The following is an 18,356-nucleotide window of genomic DNA, read 5'->3' on the forward strand; positions in this document are numbered from 1 at the left end:
GTTGGACTTCCATTATTGTCCCACTGGTGCAAAGCTATTTGCGGCACCACTGCATTGCAAACTCAAGCTCATTGTTACTAAGCCATTATACTAGCAATCACTGAGGAAACTTAGTGGCATCCTAAAAGTGGCTGTTGTACTCTATTTGTGCCCCACTGGTGCCAAGCTATATGGAGCACCACTGCATTGCATACTCAAACTCATTTTTACTAAACCATTATACTAGCAAACACTGAGGAAACTAAGGCGGGCTTTGCACACTACGACATCGGTGGGGTCAAATTGAAAATGACGTACTTCCCGCATCGCATGCGACGTCGTAGTGTGTAAAGGTTCGATGATACGATTAACGAGCGCAAAAGCGTCGTAATCGTATCATCGGTGCAGCGTCGGCGTAATCCATAATTACGCTGACGCGACGGTCCGATGTTGTTCCTCGCTCCTGCGGCAGCACACATCGCTGTGTGTGAAGTCGCAGGAGCGAGGAACATCTCCTATCGGCGTCACCGCGGCTTCCGTAGGTTATGCGGAAGGAAGGAGGTGGGCGGGATGTTTACATCCTGCTCATATCCGCCCCTCCGATCCTATTGACCGCCTGCCGTGTGACTTCGCAGTGACGCCGCACAACCCGCCACCTTAATAAGGAGGCGGGTCGCCGGCCAGAGCGAAGGTCGCAGGGCAGGTGAGTGCATGTGAAGCCGGCGTAGCGATAATTTTCGCTACGCCAGCTTTCACAAGATATTGTACCTGCGACGGGGGCGGGGACTATCGCGTGCGACATCGCAGCATCGGCTTGCGATGTCGCAACGTGCAAAGCCCGCCTTAGTGGCATCCTAAAAGTGGCTGTTGGACTTCATTATTGTCCCACTGGTGCAAAGCTATTTGCAGCACCACTGCATTGCACACTCAAACTCATTCTTACTAAGCTATTATACTAGCAAACATTGAGGAAACTTAGTGGCATCCTAAAAGTGGCTGTTGGACTTCAATTAGTGTCCCACTAGTGCAAATCTATTTGCAGCACCTCTGCATTGCACACTCAAGCTCATTGTTACTAAGCAATTATACAAGCAAACACTGAGGAAACTTAGTGGCATCCTAAAAGTGGCTGTTGGACTTCCATTAGTGTCCCACTGGTGCAAAGCTATTTGCAGCACCACTGCATTGCAGACTCAAACTCATTGTTACTAAGCCATTATACTAGCAAACACTGAGTAAACTTAGTGGCATCCTAAAAGTGGCTGTTGGACTTCCATTATTGTCCCACTGGTGCCAGCTAAGCTGGAGCTAAACACTATTCGGAGTCAGGGGGTGGGACAACAGGAAGGGGAGGAACTACAGGAGGATTCATATGCGCAAGAGACAACAACATCACCAAGGTCCAGACGTTCATCATCACCAACGCGGCAGACATGGGACCATGGGGGACAGGGATCAACATGGGCGCATGGTAGCAGGCGAAATGTTGAGGAAGGTGCAGGAGAACATGAAGAAATGGAGGACGAACTGTCCATGGACATGGAAGACTCAGCGGATGAGGGAGACCTTGGTCAAATTTCAGTTGAAAGAGGTTGGGGGGAGATGTCAGAGGAAGAAAGAACGGTTAGCACCTCTATGCCACAAACACAGCGTGGACTTGGTCCGCATGGCTGCGCAAGACACATGAGTGCCTTCTTGCTGCACTACCTCCAACATGACCCTCGTATTGTCAAAATCTAGAAGTGATGATGACTACTGACTTGCCACACTATTAGATCCCCGGTACAAGTCCAAATTTTGTGACATAATTCCAGCCATAGAAAGGGACGCATGTATGCAGGAGTATCAGCAAAAGCTGTTACTCGATCTTAGCTCGGCTTCTCCACCAAACCACCGTGGTGCATGGAGTGAATCTCCCAGTTGTAACTTGACAAACATGGGACGGTCTCGTCATCTTCAACAGTCTACCGGTACCAGCAGCACCGTATCTGGTGCTGGTAACAGCAATTTTATTGAATCTTTTCATAATTTTTTTAGACCATCCTTTGCAAGGCCACCAGAGACAACAAGTCTGACACATAGTCAACGGCTGGAGAGGATGATACAGGAGTATCTCCAAATGAACGTCGATGCCATGACTTTGCAAATGGAGCCTTGCTCATTTTGGGCTTCAAATCTAGAAAAATGGCCAGAGCTCTCCACTTAGGCCTTGGAGATTTTGTCGTGTCCAGCTGCCAGCGTTGTCTCTGAACGTGTCTTCAGTGCTGCTGGGTGTGTGCTGACAGATAAGCGCACGCGTCTGTCCAGTGACAATGTGGACAGACTAACGTTCATCAAAATGAACAAGTCATGGATCCACAAGGAATTTACTACCACTGTGTCATCCTGGGGAGAGTAAGTGCTTGTGGATTTGGAATGTTCTTGATGCAAATCTACCTGTGAAGTGTACAACTGGGGCACAAGTGCTGCTACTGAAGGGGTGGGTGTGTGTGTGGCCCAATTTTTGGAAAAAAGAGAGACTGCGCTTGGAGTAACTCTTCTTGCTGTGTTTTTTAAAAGGATCCAAGATGAACAAGTCATGGTTCAGCAAATACTTTGCTACCTACCCCGGTGTCATCCTGGGGACGGTTAAGAATAGCGTATTTTTGAATGTGCTTGATGCAAATCTAGCTGTGAAGTGTACAACTAGGGCACAACTGCTGCCACTGAAGGGGTGTGTGTGTGTGTGGCCCAATTTTTGGAAAAAAGGGAGACTCCGCTTGGAGTAACCCTTGCTTGCTGTGTTTTTAAAAATAATCCAAGATGAACAGAGCTGGGATCAGGAAAGACTTAGCTACCTATCCCGGTGTCATCCTGGGGACGGTTAAGTATGGCGTATTTTTGAATGTGCTTGATGAAAATCTACCTGTGAAGTGTACAACTGGGGCACAAGTGCTGCCACTGAAGGGGTGGGTGTGTGTGGGGCCCAATTTTTGGAAAAAAGGGAGACTCCGCTTGGAGTAACCTTGCGGTGTTTTACATGATTTTAGAAGGGCATGCCATGCCTATATCTGTGTCTCATCCTCTTTTCCTTGTAACGCTGTCTTGTTTTCGCATGAGAATTTGTTCTTGTCACTTTCCTATGTGTTTGTGTTGTGTTGTGAGTTGTTTGTCACCTTTTGGACACCTTTTAAGGGTGTTTTCTAGGTGTTTTTATGTGTTTGTGATTGCCTCCCATTGTTTCCCATGCAGTTCGAGCGGTTCGCCGAACCAAACTCGAACGAGACCTCCGTTCGGCGAACCGAACTCGAGCCGAACCATGGCCGGTTAGCTCATCTCTATTGATGATAAATGAATGAATGAATGAATGAATGAATGAACCCCTCATCAAAACTACTGCAACTAGTATTTTGTATAACCTGCATGATTTTTAAGGACAGAACCAAGTCTTCTGCACAGGGATGAACGCGTTGGCGACATATTGCAACATGTATCTTTATCCATTTTTCAAGAACGATCTTTGGAGTCTAGATGTTGGATGGAGTGTGATGACAACTTTTCACTTAACTAGAGGTGTTTCTGTTGAGTGCAGATCAGAAAACATACTTGGCCAGTGAATCACTTCCACCCTATTCTTCTTCAAAAATGCAACAGATATGTGTTTTGGATCATTGTCATGTTGGAAAAATGCACGTCTACCAAGAGCGCGGAGTGATGATAGTATCTTCTCTTAGAGTATAGAGCAGAACATCTTTGAATCCATGGTACCATTAGTGAAATGTAACTCCCCGACACTAGCAGCTCTCATTCAGCCCCAGATAAGAACACTTCCACCACCATGCTTCACTGTAGGTGGTTCCATGCATTTTCTAAATTAATTTTTCTAAATGCATGGGAGCCTGCAGTAAAACATGGTAGTGGCAGCATCCTTACGTGGGGCTGAATGAAAGCTGCAGGTGTTGGGGTGCATTTCATTGAGTATTTGACTTACAACTATGTTTTTTTACTCTGCTATTAGAATAAACTTTGGTATTGGTGAAACAAGCATCTTTTCCCCATCAACTATCAACATATAAACATCAACTATCAACACAATAAGCTAAGGTGATGCTGTTCAATTGCTCCCTTGTAAACCACAGCTGCAGACCAAAATTTAGTCACAAGTAGAGATGAGCGACCCTGTCAAGGATCGGAGTTGTTCAAGATCACCGAGCCTCCCTGAGATTGCCGATTCGATCGGCAATCCTAGCCGACCCGATCGTCGATTCTAGGCGAACCCTTTAAATTCAATGGGATGTGTTGTAAAATGGTGTAGGGGGGCTGTAGAAAGAAAGAAAATAAAAAGGGTTAAAGGAGTACATACTTACTGAGTTTCCCTGCAGCTGCATCCCTCATCCATATTCACTGCTTTTCCCTTCTATTGGCGTCTTTGATTGGCTGCCGTTGGACCACACCCCACCCACTGAGACAGCATCTGTGATTGGTTGGAATCACAAATGCTGTCTGTGTTCTAATGTGACGCACTGGACTAGCCAGGTTGTCACAAGTAGGCCCTTACACAAACACACCCCCCTTAATAAGGTGACAGCAGCCAAACTACGAAACCCTTGTCACCACCCTCCGGGTTTGATGTTCACACCAGGTGGCGGAGCCAGCTGGTTGGCTCCGCCCACCGAGGAGTTCACAGGCCCTCAGGTGGGAAAAACATTAGTCTAGTCTAGTCTTGACAGTGGAGTGGAGTGAAGTTCAAGGGCAGACCTATGTCCAGGTTTGCCATAGTCTACACCAGGTGTCTGGGTTGGAGCCCAGTCACCTCTGGCAAGGAGGCAGACGGTGGTGGCCGCCTGAAGGAGCTGGGATTACAGCCGGTGGAACCGTAGGGACCGGGGACGGGTGGTGGACCACCGGTACCGAACAGGGGAACCGATTGGAAACCGGAGCACCAGGAGGGGTACTCAGACCCAGTACAAGGCCCAGAAACAACCGGGCTGAGTCAAATCAACTGATTGAGCACTGGACTTTAGGACCTTTCCCACCTAAGATCCGACTGAAGACAACAGCCCAACTATTAGGGTAAAGCCACCGCCCAGGCATAGAGACCTGACGGGCCAGCGTCTGCAAGCAAAAAGGGCTCTCCCGGCACATACCAAGCTGGGGAGTGGACTACCGTTGCTCAGGCAAAGGAGTCAACATTTCTACATAAGTGATGTGCAGGAGAAAGGTGGAAACCACCAACCTGATAAGGGGAAAACCGCAGCCGGCTGCGGGCACCGTTCACCATCTTGTTTGGTTTACCAGAGACTCCAGCGTGTTTGTAATAGTGAGTACAATAGTGCCTCCGGGCCGCGCACCGCGCCGCACCGCACCGACACGCCAGCACGCATCCATTCCCCTGCCTCAGCACCTCCCTCGGGCCCCCGGGACCATCATCCACCTACCCACGGAGGGGTCAACACCAAGCTGCGCAACACCGTCCCCGGGAGCCTAGTCTACGGCAGCGGTGGTGTCCATCCATTCACCAGAACCCGTGGGTGGCGTCAAAAACTCAAATCCCCTACAAACTACCGCGGCTCTGGCCGTGGACCTCCCCGCCGAAGTCCCTACGTGTAGCGCCAACCCCCCCCTTTCAGAGCGACGTGACCCCCGGATCCGTGAGGAGCTCGAGCCACCCACTGACGAGCAGGGATCCAAGCGGCTCGGCAGCCGGCTGAGCCCCGGGGCGGTACACTTATACTGGTGATAAACAAATAAATAGATAAAACAATTAGCGTAGGGTCCCCCCTTTATTGATACCAGAACAGAAAAAGCCACGGCCACATGCTGCAGCCGAAGCTCAGCGCTTATCTTGGTTGCGTATCAAAATAAGAGGAACGGCAGCTTTTTTTTTTTTTTTTTAAATTGACATAAATAAATAATTTAAAAAAACGGCATGCCAATCCACCCAATTTTAATACCCAGCCAAGATAAAGTCCAACAACTGAGGGCTGGCATTCTCAGGCTGGGGAGACCCATCGGGCTAAAAATAGCAACTTGTAGCCACCCAGGATTGTCGCATCCATTTGCTGTGACAATCCCGGCACTTTACACGGCTCATTTCACTTGCCCAGGTTCAGTGGCAATTGGGATAATAAAGGGTTAATGTGAGTTCACAGTTGCCACCAAACCCTGCTGCAGTAGCGATGGGTAGGGGTCTGAGACATCCGCACTACTAATTCTATAAGTAAAAAGAAATAAACACAAACACACAGAAAAATCCTTTATTCTAAAAAAACCTCCCTCTTTCACCAATTTATTAACCCCCAAAATACCCGCGTCCGATATAGTCCAAACTACGAGGTCCCACACCATTCCAGCTCTGCTACATTTAAATACACCTAGCCAGAATCCTACTCCACACTGAGGGGCAATACCCCAAAACAGCTGTCTGTGGATGGATACTGGGCCTTGGTATTTCCCTTGTCATATCTTTAAACTCGTCAAGAGCTGGATATTGACTAAAAGGGCCACTTAATATGGTGGTTATGGTGGTCTCCTAAAAAGAGCCATTCCTTGGCTAGGTCCTTCCCAGAGGGATATCTGGCTATTTTCCGTGTCGAGACTCCTAACAGAGGTTCCATGGACCTTTTTGATTTACATTTAAATTAACAGCGAGCAGCTATACAACATGACCAAACGCTGCAAGCTTCAGGCAGAGACTGAGCCTCAGCAATGAGCGGTGACATCTCTCCGGTTATTTATGGTCACAGCTGGAGGTTCCCATGGTCCTCCACCTGTGACCAAAGGTAACCTGACCATAGGGGACCTCAATGAATTCTCACTGAGTTCACAGACCTGCATCTCCTGGCAGAAAAAAACATGTTTTTTTGCCAAGAGATGTAGATTTGGTACTAAAATTTTTACACGATATTCCTTCATGCAGTTTACACCTCCTGGCACAAAAAAAAAATAGCATCATACCGCATGCGGTAGTGATACATTTTTTTGCCAGGAGGTGTAGATTAGGTGCAGGAATATGATATAAAAATTGTAGCATCGTATATGCATCTCTTGGCAAAAGAACACACAGTTTTCTGCCAGGAATTGCAGGTCTGTGAACTCAGAGAGAGTTCATTGAGGTCACCTGAGGTCAGGTTACCTGTAGTCACAAGTGGAGGGCCATGGGAACCTCCATGTTGTGAATGTCGTCTGTGTGGTGCTGTTCTGAAGCTCCCTCTGGTGACTAGACATGGTAGTGGAGCTGAATCTGAGCCTGTGACTCAGACAGGTGTCAGCATTAATTGGGAATTGGGGAAGTCCTATTGCAGACAAGTCTTGTCTATATAGGAGAGCACTTTTTGCCCTGCGGGCGGCGGATATAATTGTATATTTCTCAGTCTCTGTTCCTGGCCTGGAGATTTGTCCTTCCCTGTATCTCTGAGCAAGACTTCTGCAGATAAGTTTCAGTTTTTGCCTTGCCTCCTGGTTTTCACTTTTGGGTGTTGTTTTTCCTTGTTTTGCTCTGTATCTGTTTTCTTGCAGGTGAAGTTTTGTTTCTATTGTGTTGTGAGCATGGGAGTTCCCCCTGTGCTAGCTCTCCTGCAGGAAAAGGGATTTTATCCCTGTCTAATTTGATTATTTGCTCTTCTGTATTTTGTGTTCTTTTGGTATTTTGTTCTCTCATTATTTACAGGAGTACCTGATCTAGTGGGGGGGGGGGGGGGGGGGTCGTATGACGTCCAGGGCCATTTTTGCTATCAGGAGTTTGGTATTTTTCTACAGGGATTTTGTACTGACCACAATCAGTTCCTTTCCTTTGCTTGTATCTAGTTACTTGGGCCTTGCCTTTACTTAATCTATTTCTCCTATCTGAGTATTGTGTTTTCCTATATCACCAGAATCTTTGTATGTGGGGGGCTACCTACTCCTTTGGGGACTACTCTGAGGCAAGGTAGATTTCCTCATTTCATTCTGTGAGGCATAGCGCGTTTCTCAGGCTGTGACGTGGTGTCTAGGATTTTAGGAACGCTCCACGGCTACTTCTAGTGTGGTCTGATAGTCAGGGGATTGCAGTCAGCCCAGGTTCCAACTACTCCTGTTTTCTTGTTGTTTTTTCACCAATTTGAGTTTTTTGTATGCTTCCACGGTTACCGGATCATAACACTCCAGCTGTGACCGCAAATAGTTGGAATGATGTCACCGGTCATCACTGCAGCTCAGTCTGTTGCCTGAAGTTTCAGAGTGTGGACATGTTTTATTGCCGAAAGCTGTTAGTTCAGATATAGCAGAGCTGGAATCTTCGTGCGACCTCATGTAGATTACATTGGACCTGGGTGATTTGGGGGTTACTAAAGTAATGAAAGAGGGAGTTTTTTGTATTTTATTTCAAATAAAGGATTTTTTTGGTGTTTATGTTTCTTTTCACTTACAGATTAGTAATGATGGATCTCATAGACCAGGGGTGGGCAATTAATTTTCCCATGGGGACGCATGAGAAATTGGGATGGTTTTAGAGGGCCGGACTAATATAATAAACTCAATACCCAATACTGTATATAGTATACTATCTCTTCATAAACAAACAGTAAGTTAAGCAATACAAAGATTCAATGAAAATATGGAGATCAGTGGGAGCATACATACTGGCCCTGGTGGCCAGTGGGGAGCATACATACTGTCCCTGGTGGCCAGTGGGGAGCATACATATTGGCCCTGGTGGCCAGTGGGGAGCATACATACTGGCCCTGGTGGCGAGTGGGGAGCATACATACTGGCCCTGGTGGCCAATGGAGAGCATACATACTGGCCCTGGTGGCGAGTGGGGAGCATACATACTGGCCATGGTTGCCAGTGGAGAGCATACATACTGACCCTGGTGGCCAGTGGGGAGCATACATACTGGCCCTGGTGGCCAGTGGGGAGTGTACATACTGGCCCTGGGGGTGCTGAGGGCACAGGCTGGTATCACTGCAGCAGCAGAGCCTAAGGGCTCCTCTGGCTGCTTTCTCTGAGTCCCCTGTGTGTCTGCTTCTTCTATTGCAGGCACAGGGGGACCTGAGAAGACACAAGTGCTGCTCCTCTGCTCCCCACTCCTGCACTCTCCCTGCCGCTACTGATTCACATTACCTCCGTTTTTGAAGTGGTTACTGTGCAGATGAGACGGTGACATGTGAGGATCCCTGGGTAGAAGGGGCAGGCAAAGAGGGTGTGGCCAGCATCAACAGCAGCAGGAGGGGACAAGGAAGGCATCCGAGGAGTGTGTGTGTCCAGCATTAAGAGGGGGCATGGACGACAGCAAAAGGGGCGTGGCTAGCAGCATAGACGCCATGGAAGGCATCCAGAGACTGGGACCAGCATCCAGAGGGGCATAACTGGCAGCAAGAGGGGGCATGACCGGCAGAGTGGGGGCGTGGCAGCTGCTTATCACTGCACTGCGGGATACATAGCTCCCGACAGTGACAGCGGGGCTGAGGCATAACATCGTAGATCAGGCCATGCCTCCAACTCTGATCTAAGACGGGCAGGCCGGTCACAGACAGTAGTCTGTCATAGACCTTCCCCATTCCCATTAGTAATGTAGAGCTTAGTGGCAGCTGTGACCTGCGATTAACCCTTTATTACCCCAATTATTACTACACCAGGGCAATTGGGAAGGGGCGTGTAAAGTGCTGGGATTGTCGCCTCTAATGGAATTTTTTGTATTTTATTTCAAATAAAAGATTTTGGGTGGATTTTATAGATGCCTCCCATTACTAATATAGGGCTTAGTGTCAGCTGTGAATGGTGATTAACCCCTTATTACCCTGATTGCCACTGCACCAGGACAATCTGGAAGTGTCAGGTAAAATGCTGGGATTGTCGCATTAATGGATGCAACAATCCTGGGTGGCTACAGGTTTCTATTTTTAGGCTCAATAACCATGGGTTTCCCCAGCCTGAGAATACCAACCCCAGCTGTCAGGCTTTATCTTTGCTGGGTATCAAAATTATGGGTGACCAAATGCCTTTTTTACAATTATTTATTTATTTAAATAATTTTTTAAAATATCGCATGCGGTTTCTCTTATATTGATACACAACATAGTGTATTTATCACTCACTCCTGGTTTTGGTTTATAAATATTGAAGTAAAAAATTCACAAAATACTGAACATGTGCAGTGGCCTTAGTGGTATATTCCAGCTGTACTAGGCTATGGGCACATATTGAGTATTTGGTGAGTTTTTTACCTCAGTATTTGTAACCAAATCCAGGAGTGGGACAATCAGAGTAAAAGTATAAGGCCGGCGTCACACTTGCGATTAACTCGCACGAGTGCAATGCGAGAAAATCTCGCATTGCACTCGGACCAATGTTAATCAATGAGGCAGCTCCGATCTGCTATTTTTTCTCAGCTCAAATAGGACTGAGAAAAAAAATCGCAGCATGCTGCGATTTGTAGAGTTTCTCGCGCCAGTCTCTCCAATGCAAGTCTATGGATGCTTAAAAAAAATCGGATGTCACACGGACAGCAGACACACCATCCTAGTGACATGCATTTTTCTAAATACATTTATCGCATCTTGCAGAGAACACTGGAAATGAGTGAGGTCTGTCGATGTCGGTCAATATCTATCTCTGTCAGTCGGTCTCTCCCACCCTCTCTCTCATACTCACCGATCCCTGACCACCAGCGCGGCGCTGCACAGCTGTCACAAAGCTCTCTTTTAAAACAGCTGGACGCTGATTATTCCATCACGTATTCACTGCTTTTCCCGCCCACCGGTGCCTATGATTGGTTGCAGTCAGACACGCCCCCACATTGAGTGACAGCTGTCTCACTGCAACCAATCACAGCTGCCGGTGGGCGGCTCTATATCGTGCAGTAAAATAAATAAATAACAAAACAGTGTCTTAAAGTGAAACAAAGATGGGAGAGAAAATAACTAAACCATTGTATACATAGAATAATGGAAAAATACCATAAAATGTGCAATAATATCTATTGCCAACTCCATGCTCTGTTGTCACAGCACATTTCATCTATGGGCACCCCAGAACTTTAATTTGAAACAATAAAGAGCTCTTTCATGGCCTCCATCTTAGACTACACATAACTACATGGCTACATGAAGAGGTTAAAATAACAAAATGAATGTGTTTACTTCGATAATGTACAAAGGTTCAAGGTAATGTGGGTTCAGTAGAACAGTGATGACCATTGTGCTGTATCCTGCAGAACTGATTTTCAGGAACATACCATTGTGCTTATTTATTTTCCATAGTAAGTAACAGATGCTCGTTCCACAATATGCTCAAAACAACTAGGATGAGATGTAAAGTGCCTGTAATGTCAGACTCGCTCGTATTATATCAGTTACAGTATTTCTAGGGTCACTGACGCCGCATAATGAAGACCTTTCACTGTTCAGTATATGTAGTGAAGGTAATGATTACCTTAACTGAAAAAAAAGAATGTTTATTTCCTCCGTCCCTCTAAAAAGGGAAAATGTTGTCAGAAAATGACATCAGGTTTTTATGTTACTTGTATTTTTTTTTAATGTTGGCAATGTTTTGGGGGGGGGGGGGTTTCATACCACAATTTTTTATAAAATTACCAAATTAGTAATCTTTCAATTTTCACACTGGCCACTGGAGATTTCTTAGACCTCCTGCACATATCCATGTCTCCGGTACATGTGACATCGATTTTCACATGTACCAGAGACACAGACTCACATAGACCCATTAAACTCAATGGGCTTTGTCACACATCCGTGTTTTCATACGGACTGTGTGTCCGTGTGGAATACATGCATGTCTGTGTGCTGCACATGGCAACATGTCCATTTTCTGCCGGAAGCATGGGTGGCACACGGACCACACACTGATATGATCAGTGTGACACGTGCGGAGAAAACACAGGTCACAAAATAATTTTTATACTTACCTGTCTCTGGTGCTTCTGTTACTTACGGGCCTGCTCAGTAAGCTCATGCATATTCACTGCATAGACCACAGACCCGGAAGTAACAGCAGCGCTGGAGACAGGTAAGTATACCAGCTCATGCTGCCTGTGTGCTATCCAGATGTCACATGGATTGCACAGGGACAGCACACGTAACATACACACACATACATTTCTTCATCACGGACGGTGCACAACGTACGTGCTTTGCACAGATGTGTGAAGGAGGAATTAGGTTATGTTCACACAGGGAGTTTTTGGTCAGGTTTTGCTGTGGTTTTAGCATGGCCTATGAGATTTCAAAAATCTCACACACACACATGCACACGCACACACACGCGCATGCACAAGCACACACACGCGCATGCACACGCACACACGCGCATGCACACGCACACACATGCGCATGCACACACACGCGCATGCACACGCACACACACATGCACACACACAATCACACACACACATGCACACACGCACGCGCACGCACGCAAACGCACGCACGTACACACACACACACACCACCTGCAGTTCTTTCCCTGATTGTTTTGTCAACCACATTGGTTTTTGCTCAGGTTTTAAAAGAATGAGCATGTCATTTCTTTGCAAAACCTAAGGCAAAAAAACGTGGCAAAACTGCAGGTTATTTCCTGGAAAAGATGAGCTTTTGCTGCAGAAAAAACCTGACCAAAAATTCCTTATGTGAACATAGCCTAAAGGGGGCTTTACACGGTAGCGATATCGCTAGCAATTTCTAGCGATAGCGAGCGTGTAAGTACCCGCCCCCGTCGCGCATGCGATTGTTTGTGATCGCTGCCGTAGCGAACATTATCGCTACGCAGCGTCACACATACTTACATGGTCGGCGGCGTTGCTGTGACTGCCGAACAATCCCTCCTTCAAGGGGGAGGGACGTTCGGCATCACAGCGACGTGTCACCACAACGTCACTAAGTGGCCGGCCAATGAAAGCGGAGGGGCGGAGCTGAGCGTGATGTAAACATCCCGCCCACCTCTTCCTTCTGCATTGCGGCCGGCGGCAGGTAAGGAGACGGTCCTCGCTCATGCGGTGTCACACATAGCGATGTGTGCTGCCGCAGGAGCGATGAACCACAACGCTAAACAACCCTTACCGATTTTTGAGTTTGGGACGACCTCTCCATGGTGAACGATTTTCACCATTTTTGAGGTCGCCTAAGGTCGCTGGTAAGTATTACACGCTGCGATATTGTTAATGACGCTGGATGTGCGTCACTAACAATGTGACCCCGACGATAAAACATTAACGATATCGTAGCGTGTAAAGCCCCCTTAAGGCTATGTGCGCACAGTGCGTTTTTCGCGGCGTTTTTGTGCGTTTTTCGGGTGCGTTTTTGGCCTCAAAACTGCATGACTTTGCTTCCCCAGCAAAGTCTATGAGTTTTCAATTTTGCTGTCCGCACACAACTGTTTTTTTAAGCTGCGTTTTTGAGCTTAAAAAAAAAATGGACATGTCAATTCTTTCCTGCGTTTTTCTGCGTTTTCCCCACATGCAATGCATTGGAAAACCGCAGAAAAACGCAGAGATCAAAAATGCAGCAAAACGCAGCCATAAACGCGCCAAATCGCGGTAAAAACGCATGCATTTTTGCCGCGTTTTTTGACGTGGGTGCGTTTTTGTGCGTTTTTAGCGGCAAAAAAAACGCACAAAAACGCAGCGTCAAAAAAGCGCAGTGTGTGAACTTAGCCTAAGACCTTGTGCGCACACTAATTTCTTTGCTGCTTTTTTGGTGCAGTTTTGAATACAGTTTGTGGTCCTAAACTGCATGTATGACCTTCCCCATTAAAGTCTATGAGAGATCCAAAAGGCTGTGCGCACGTTGCTTCTTTTATGCCTGCAGTTTTGGTTACAAAAAAAGAAGCAGCATGTCACTTCTTTTCTGAGTTTTTCCCTGCGTTTTGCCATTGACAATGTTAAAAAAAATACAGGTGCAAAAACGCAGGCCAAAATGTGTCAAAAACCCATACGTTTTTTATGCGTTTTTGTGCCAAAGGGTACATTTTTCGCTGGAGAAACAAAACTGCAGTGTGCGCACAGATGCTAAGGCCATGTGCGCACGTTGCGTCTAGTACCTTGCAGAAATGAACGCATCCTCTGGCAGAATATGTCATTGTCAAATTTGGTTTTAACCACATAAATGCAGGAAATACAAATGCATTTTTATAGTGTTTTTGCTGCGTTTTGACCGCGTTTTACATGCATTTTCAGTGCTTAAATTGAGATGCGTTTTCAATACAAATACACAAATAAATAAAGTTTGAACATTCAAACAGTAGGAAAACAATGAAGAAAAAAAAATTACCTTTAAATCATACACTATAATGATAATTTACCGAAAATGATTATTGAGATTTAATAAGTAAGTTCCAAATTAAGTAAAAGTATTGTTCTACTAATTTTTTAAAGTAGGAATGGATGTCAGGTCCTGTTGACCTCACTATAATGCCAAAAACGCATGCTTTGATTTTGTCAAAAAAGCATGTAAAACGCTAGAAATTTCTTTTAGGATGCGTTTTGATAATTCTCATTGACATCAATGTTAGCAAAACGCTGCCAAAATGGTAAAAACAATTGACATGTTGCTTCTTCAAACGCAGAGATTTTGACAAATTTTTGTCACAAAAAACGCAGCGTTTTTGGACGCATAGTGCGCACAGAATATGCCTATTTCCCATAGACTTTGCTTGGCAATCAAAACGCATGCATTTTTGCATTAAAACGCTGCAGTACAAAATGCATCGTGCGCACATGGCCTAATGCGGGCGTCACAAGAGACGAGCTATCGCGCAATGCATCGTCGGGGTCACGGTTTTCGTGAGGCACATCCGGCATCGCTTGCGACGTCGTTTCGTGTGACACCTCCGAGCGACGAAGAATTGCTCACAAATCGTCGTGTACTCGTCGCTTATTTTTAAAATATTGTTTATTTTTTTATGGCGCCGGTTGTTAATCGTACCCGGGGCAGCACACATCGCTCCGTGTGACACCCCGAACGATGAACACAGCTTACCTGCGGCCCGCCGGCAATGCGGAAGGAAGAAGGTGGACGGGATGTTTACGTCCCGCTCATCTACGCCCCTCCGCTTCTATTGGCCGGCCGCTGTGTGACGTCGCTGTGACGCCGAACGTCCCTCCCCTTTCAGGAAGTGGATGTTCGCAAGGTCACTCAGCACGTAAGTACGTGACGGTGGTTTAACGACTTTGTGCGACACGGGCAACTAATTGCCCGTGACGCACAAACGATGGGGGCGGGTACGATCGATCGTGCAATCGCACGATAGATCGTACCGTGTGACGCCGGCATTAGTCTCATACTTCCTGCCTTTTCAGAAAGAGGTTTCAGTAGGCTATTTACTATCAGAGGCAGGATTAGGCCACGTTGGTTTTTGCCTTTTTTTTTTTCTTGGTAGTAATAAAGATGCTTACAAAAAGCAGGTTTTGCTGCTTTTTTGCTGCAAAATATATGTATCATTTGTCTGCAATACATGTTTAATAAAGTTTTATTCACCAAAAATGCATAGTTGCGTTTTTGCACTTCTTCTTTGCTTTCTATAGTGAAAAAATACTGTAGAAACACTGAAACAATTGACATACTGCAATCTTCAAAACTGCAGCAGTATTTAAAAATTTAGTCAGTTCTATGCGGTGTCCGTAGGCCTAAGGACTCATGCGCATGTTGCGTACTTGCATGCATTTACGCTGCGTATTGTACTGCAGCGTAAATGCATGCATCCTGCGTCCCCTGCACAATCTATGAAGATTGTGGATGATATGTGCGCACATTGCTTTTACGAATGCAGTGATTTGGGTGCTAAAATTTTGACCCAAATCCATGCGTTCATAAAAGCAGCATGTCAATTATTTCTGCGTTCTGGATGCAGCTCCCACTCTGTCTATGGTCGGGGCAGCATCCCGAGTGCGTGAAATCGGCTTTTTTAGCAAAAATACAGCATTCATTACACAGTGTTTCTGCAGCGATTTGAAGTGCACATGTGCTGTCAAATCGCTGGAGAATATTCTGCAGTTACGTGCGCATGAGCCCTTAGGCCAAGTTCCCACAATGAGTGGCTCTAAGCGGTGTCCGTTGGCCTAAAGGCCGCTTTACATGCTACGATCTCGCTAGCGTGCGTGCCTGCCCCCATCGGTTGTGCGTCACGGGCAAATCACTGCCCGTGGTGCACAACATTGCTCAGACCTGTCACACTACTTACCTGCCTAGCGACGTCGCTGTGACCGGCGAACAGCCTCCTTTCTAACGGGGCGGTTCGTTCGCGTCACAGCAACGTCACTAAGCGGGTGACCAATAGAAGCGGAGAGGCGGAGATGAGCGTGACGAACATCCTGCCCACCTCCTTCCTTCCTCATTGCATGCGGCCGCAGGTACGATGTGGTTCCTCATTCCTGCGATGTCATACATAGCGATAACGTCCTGCAACAGCAACGATATTTGGGAATAGAGCAGCATGTCAACAAGCAACGATATGGTGAGTATTATCGCTCGTTAACGGTCGCTCCTGTGTGTCACACACAATGACGTCGCTAACGAGGCCAGATGTGTGTCACAAATTCCGTGACCCCAACGACATCTCTTTAGCGATGCCGTTGCGTGTAAAGCGGCTTTAGGCCCTGTGCGCACTGGAAAACGTTTTTTTTTTAAGAAAATTCCACAGGGTCTGAAAGATTACCACACCCGTGGTAAAAAATGCAGCAAACCGCACCCGAAAACCGCATGCGGTTTGCCACGGTTTGCCGCGGTATTGCCGCGGTTTTTTTACCGTGGTTTTGACGTGGGTTGGTACATGTGCTTTAATGCATTCAATGCAATAAAGCACATTGAAGAAAAAAAAAAAGTAATTTCCTTCTATGATAGATAGTAGATAGATAGATAAATAGATAAAGAGACAGAGAGAAGAATAGATAGATAGATAGATAGATAACAGATCAATCAACAATCGACACGCTGCAGTTCTCCCGGCGGTAGTGTGTTCACATTACCGGCCGTGGGAAATGACCTGTGGTTACCTCTCTGCAGGCTCGTTACGAAGCAGCATTCTGTACAGTGTCAGTCGCGGCTGGATGCAAGCGTCGTGGAACATCGCTGTGAATTACGCCGGAGCTCTGTGTTTGGAAGGGGTTAATAAAATGGTGAAAGAGGGGCTTTATTGTGTTTTATTTTAAATAAAGGATTTTTCGGTGTTTGTGTTTATTCACTTTACTTACAGGTTAATCATGAAAGCTGTCTCATAGACGCTGCATGATTAAAGCCTGGACTTAGTGGCGGCGATGCGCTGCCATTAACTCATTATTACCCTGATTGCCACCACATCACGGCAACAGGAAGAGCCGGGACACTCCGGGACTGCCGCATAATGGATGCGACAATCCTGGGGCAGCTGCGGGCTGATATTCTGGGCTGCGGGAGGGCACTAATCCTGGCCCTCGCCCTCCCCAGCCTGAGAAAACCGGGCCGCCGCTATGTGTTTACCTCGGCTGGACGATAAAAATATGGCGGAGCCCACCAGTTTTTTTTTTATTTGTCCGTTTTATTTCTATGTGTAATCTATATGTCTGTGTGTGAGTCTAATGTGTGTGTATTGTATGTCTGTGTCTGTGATGTGTGTGTGTGTTTACTCTCTGTACGGCTTCCTCTTCCTGTCATAATGACATCACTTCCCTGCAAATTGCAGACAATGATGAACATTATGTCGAAACGCGAAATACCGCAGGGAATAACGCAGGAAATTGCAATGAACCGCACAGAATTTGCTGCCTGTGTTATTCCCTGCGGGATTTCACGATTACATTGCAGTCAATGGAGTGAAATGCCGCAGCGACGTGCAGAAAAGAAGTGACATGCAATTGTTTTTGCTGCGGGAATCCCGCAGCAAAACATGCAGCTGTCAAAATCCGCATAGGTTTTGCTGGTGAATCACTGCAGAGATGTTATGAACATAACATGCAGCGAAACATGCAGCAAATCCGCGGCAAAAACAGTAAGTGCACATAGGGCCTGAAGGCTGAGTTCCCACAATGACCTACTCAATGTTGTGTCCATAGGCCTAAGGTTGAATTCCCACAATGAGCGGCTCTATGCTGTGTTTGTAGACCTAAAGCTGAGTTCCCATAATGAGCAACTCTATCCTACGTCCATAACCCTAAGGCCGAGTTCCCACAATGAGCTGCTCTTGCTGTGCCCGTAGGCCTAAGGCCGTGTTCTCACAATGACCTTCTCTATGCTGTGCCAGAGCATCGGAAGCGATATGCTAATGACCCTCTGCTGCCGAGGGTCATGCGACTATGATGCGATCTTGAGATCGCATCACAGGATCGGAGAAGATGTAAGAAGCACTTTCTCTCCATCTCCTCCGTTGTCTGTCTCTGCGTGCAATGCACTGCAGTCGCATAACATGCGAGTGCAGTGCGATTTTACACACAC

The sequence above is a fragment of the Anomaloglossus baeobatrachus genome, chromosome 2 (assembly GCF_048569485.1).
Source record: "Anomaloglossus baeobatrachus isolate aAnoBae1 chromosome 2, aAnoBae1.hap1, whole genome shotgun sequence".
In the NCBI taxonomy this organism is placed as follows: Eukaryota; Metazoa; Chordata; class Amphibia; order Anura; family Aromobatidae; genus Anomaloglossus; species Anomaloglossus baeobatrachus.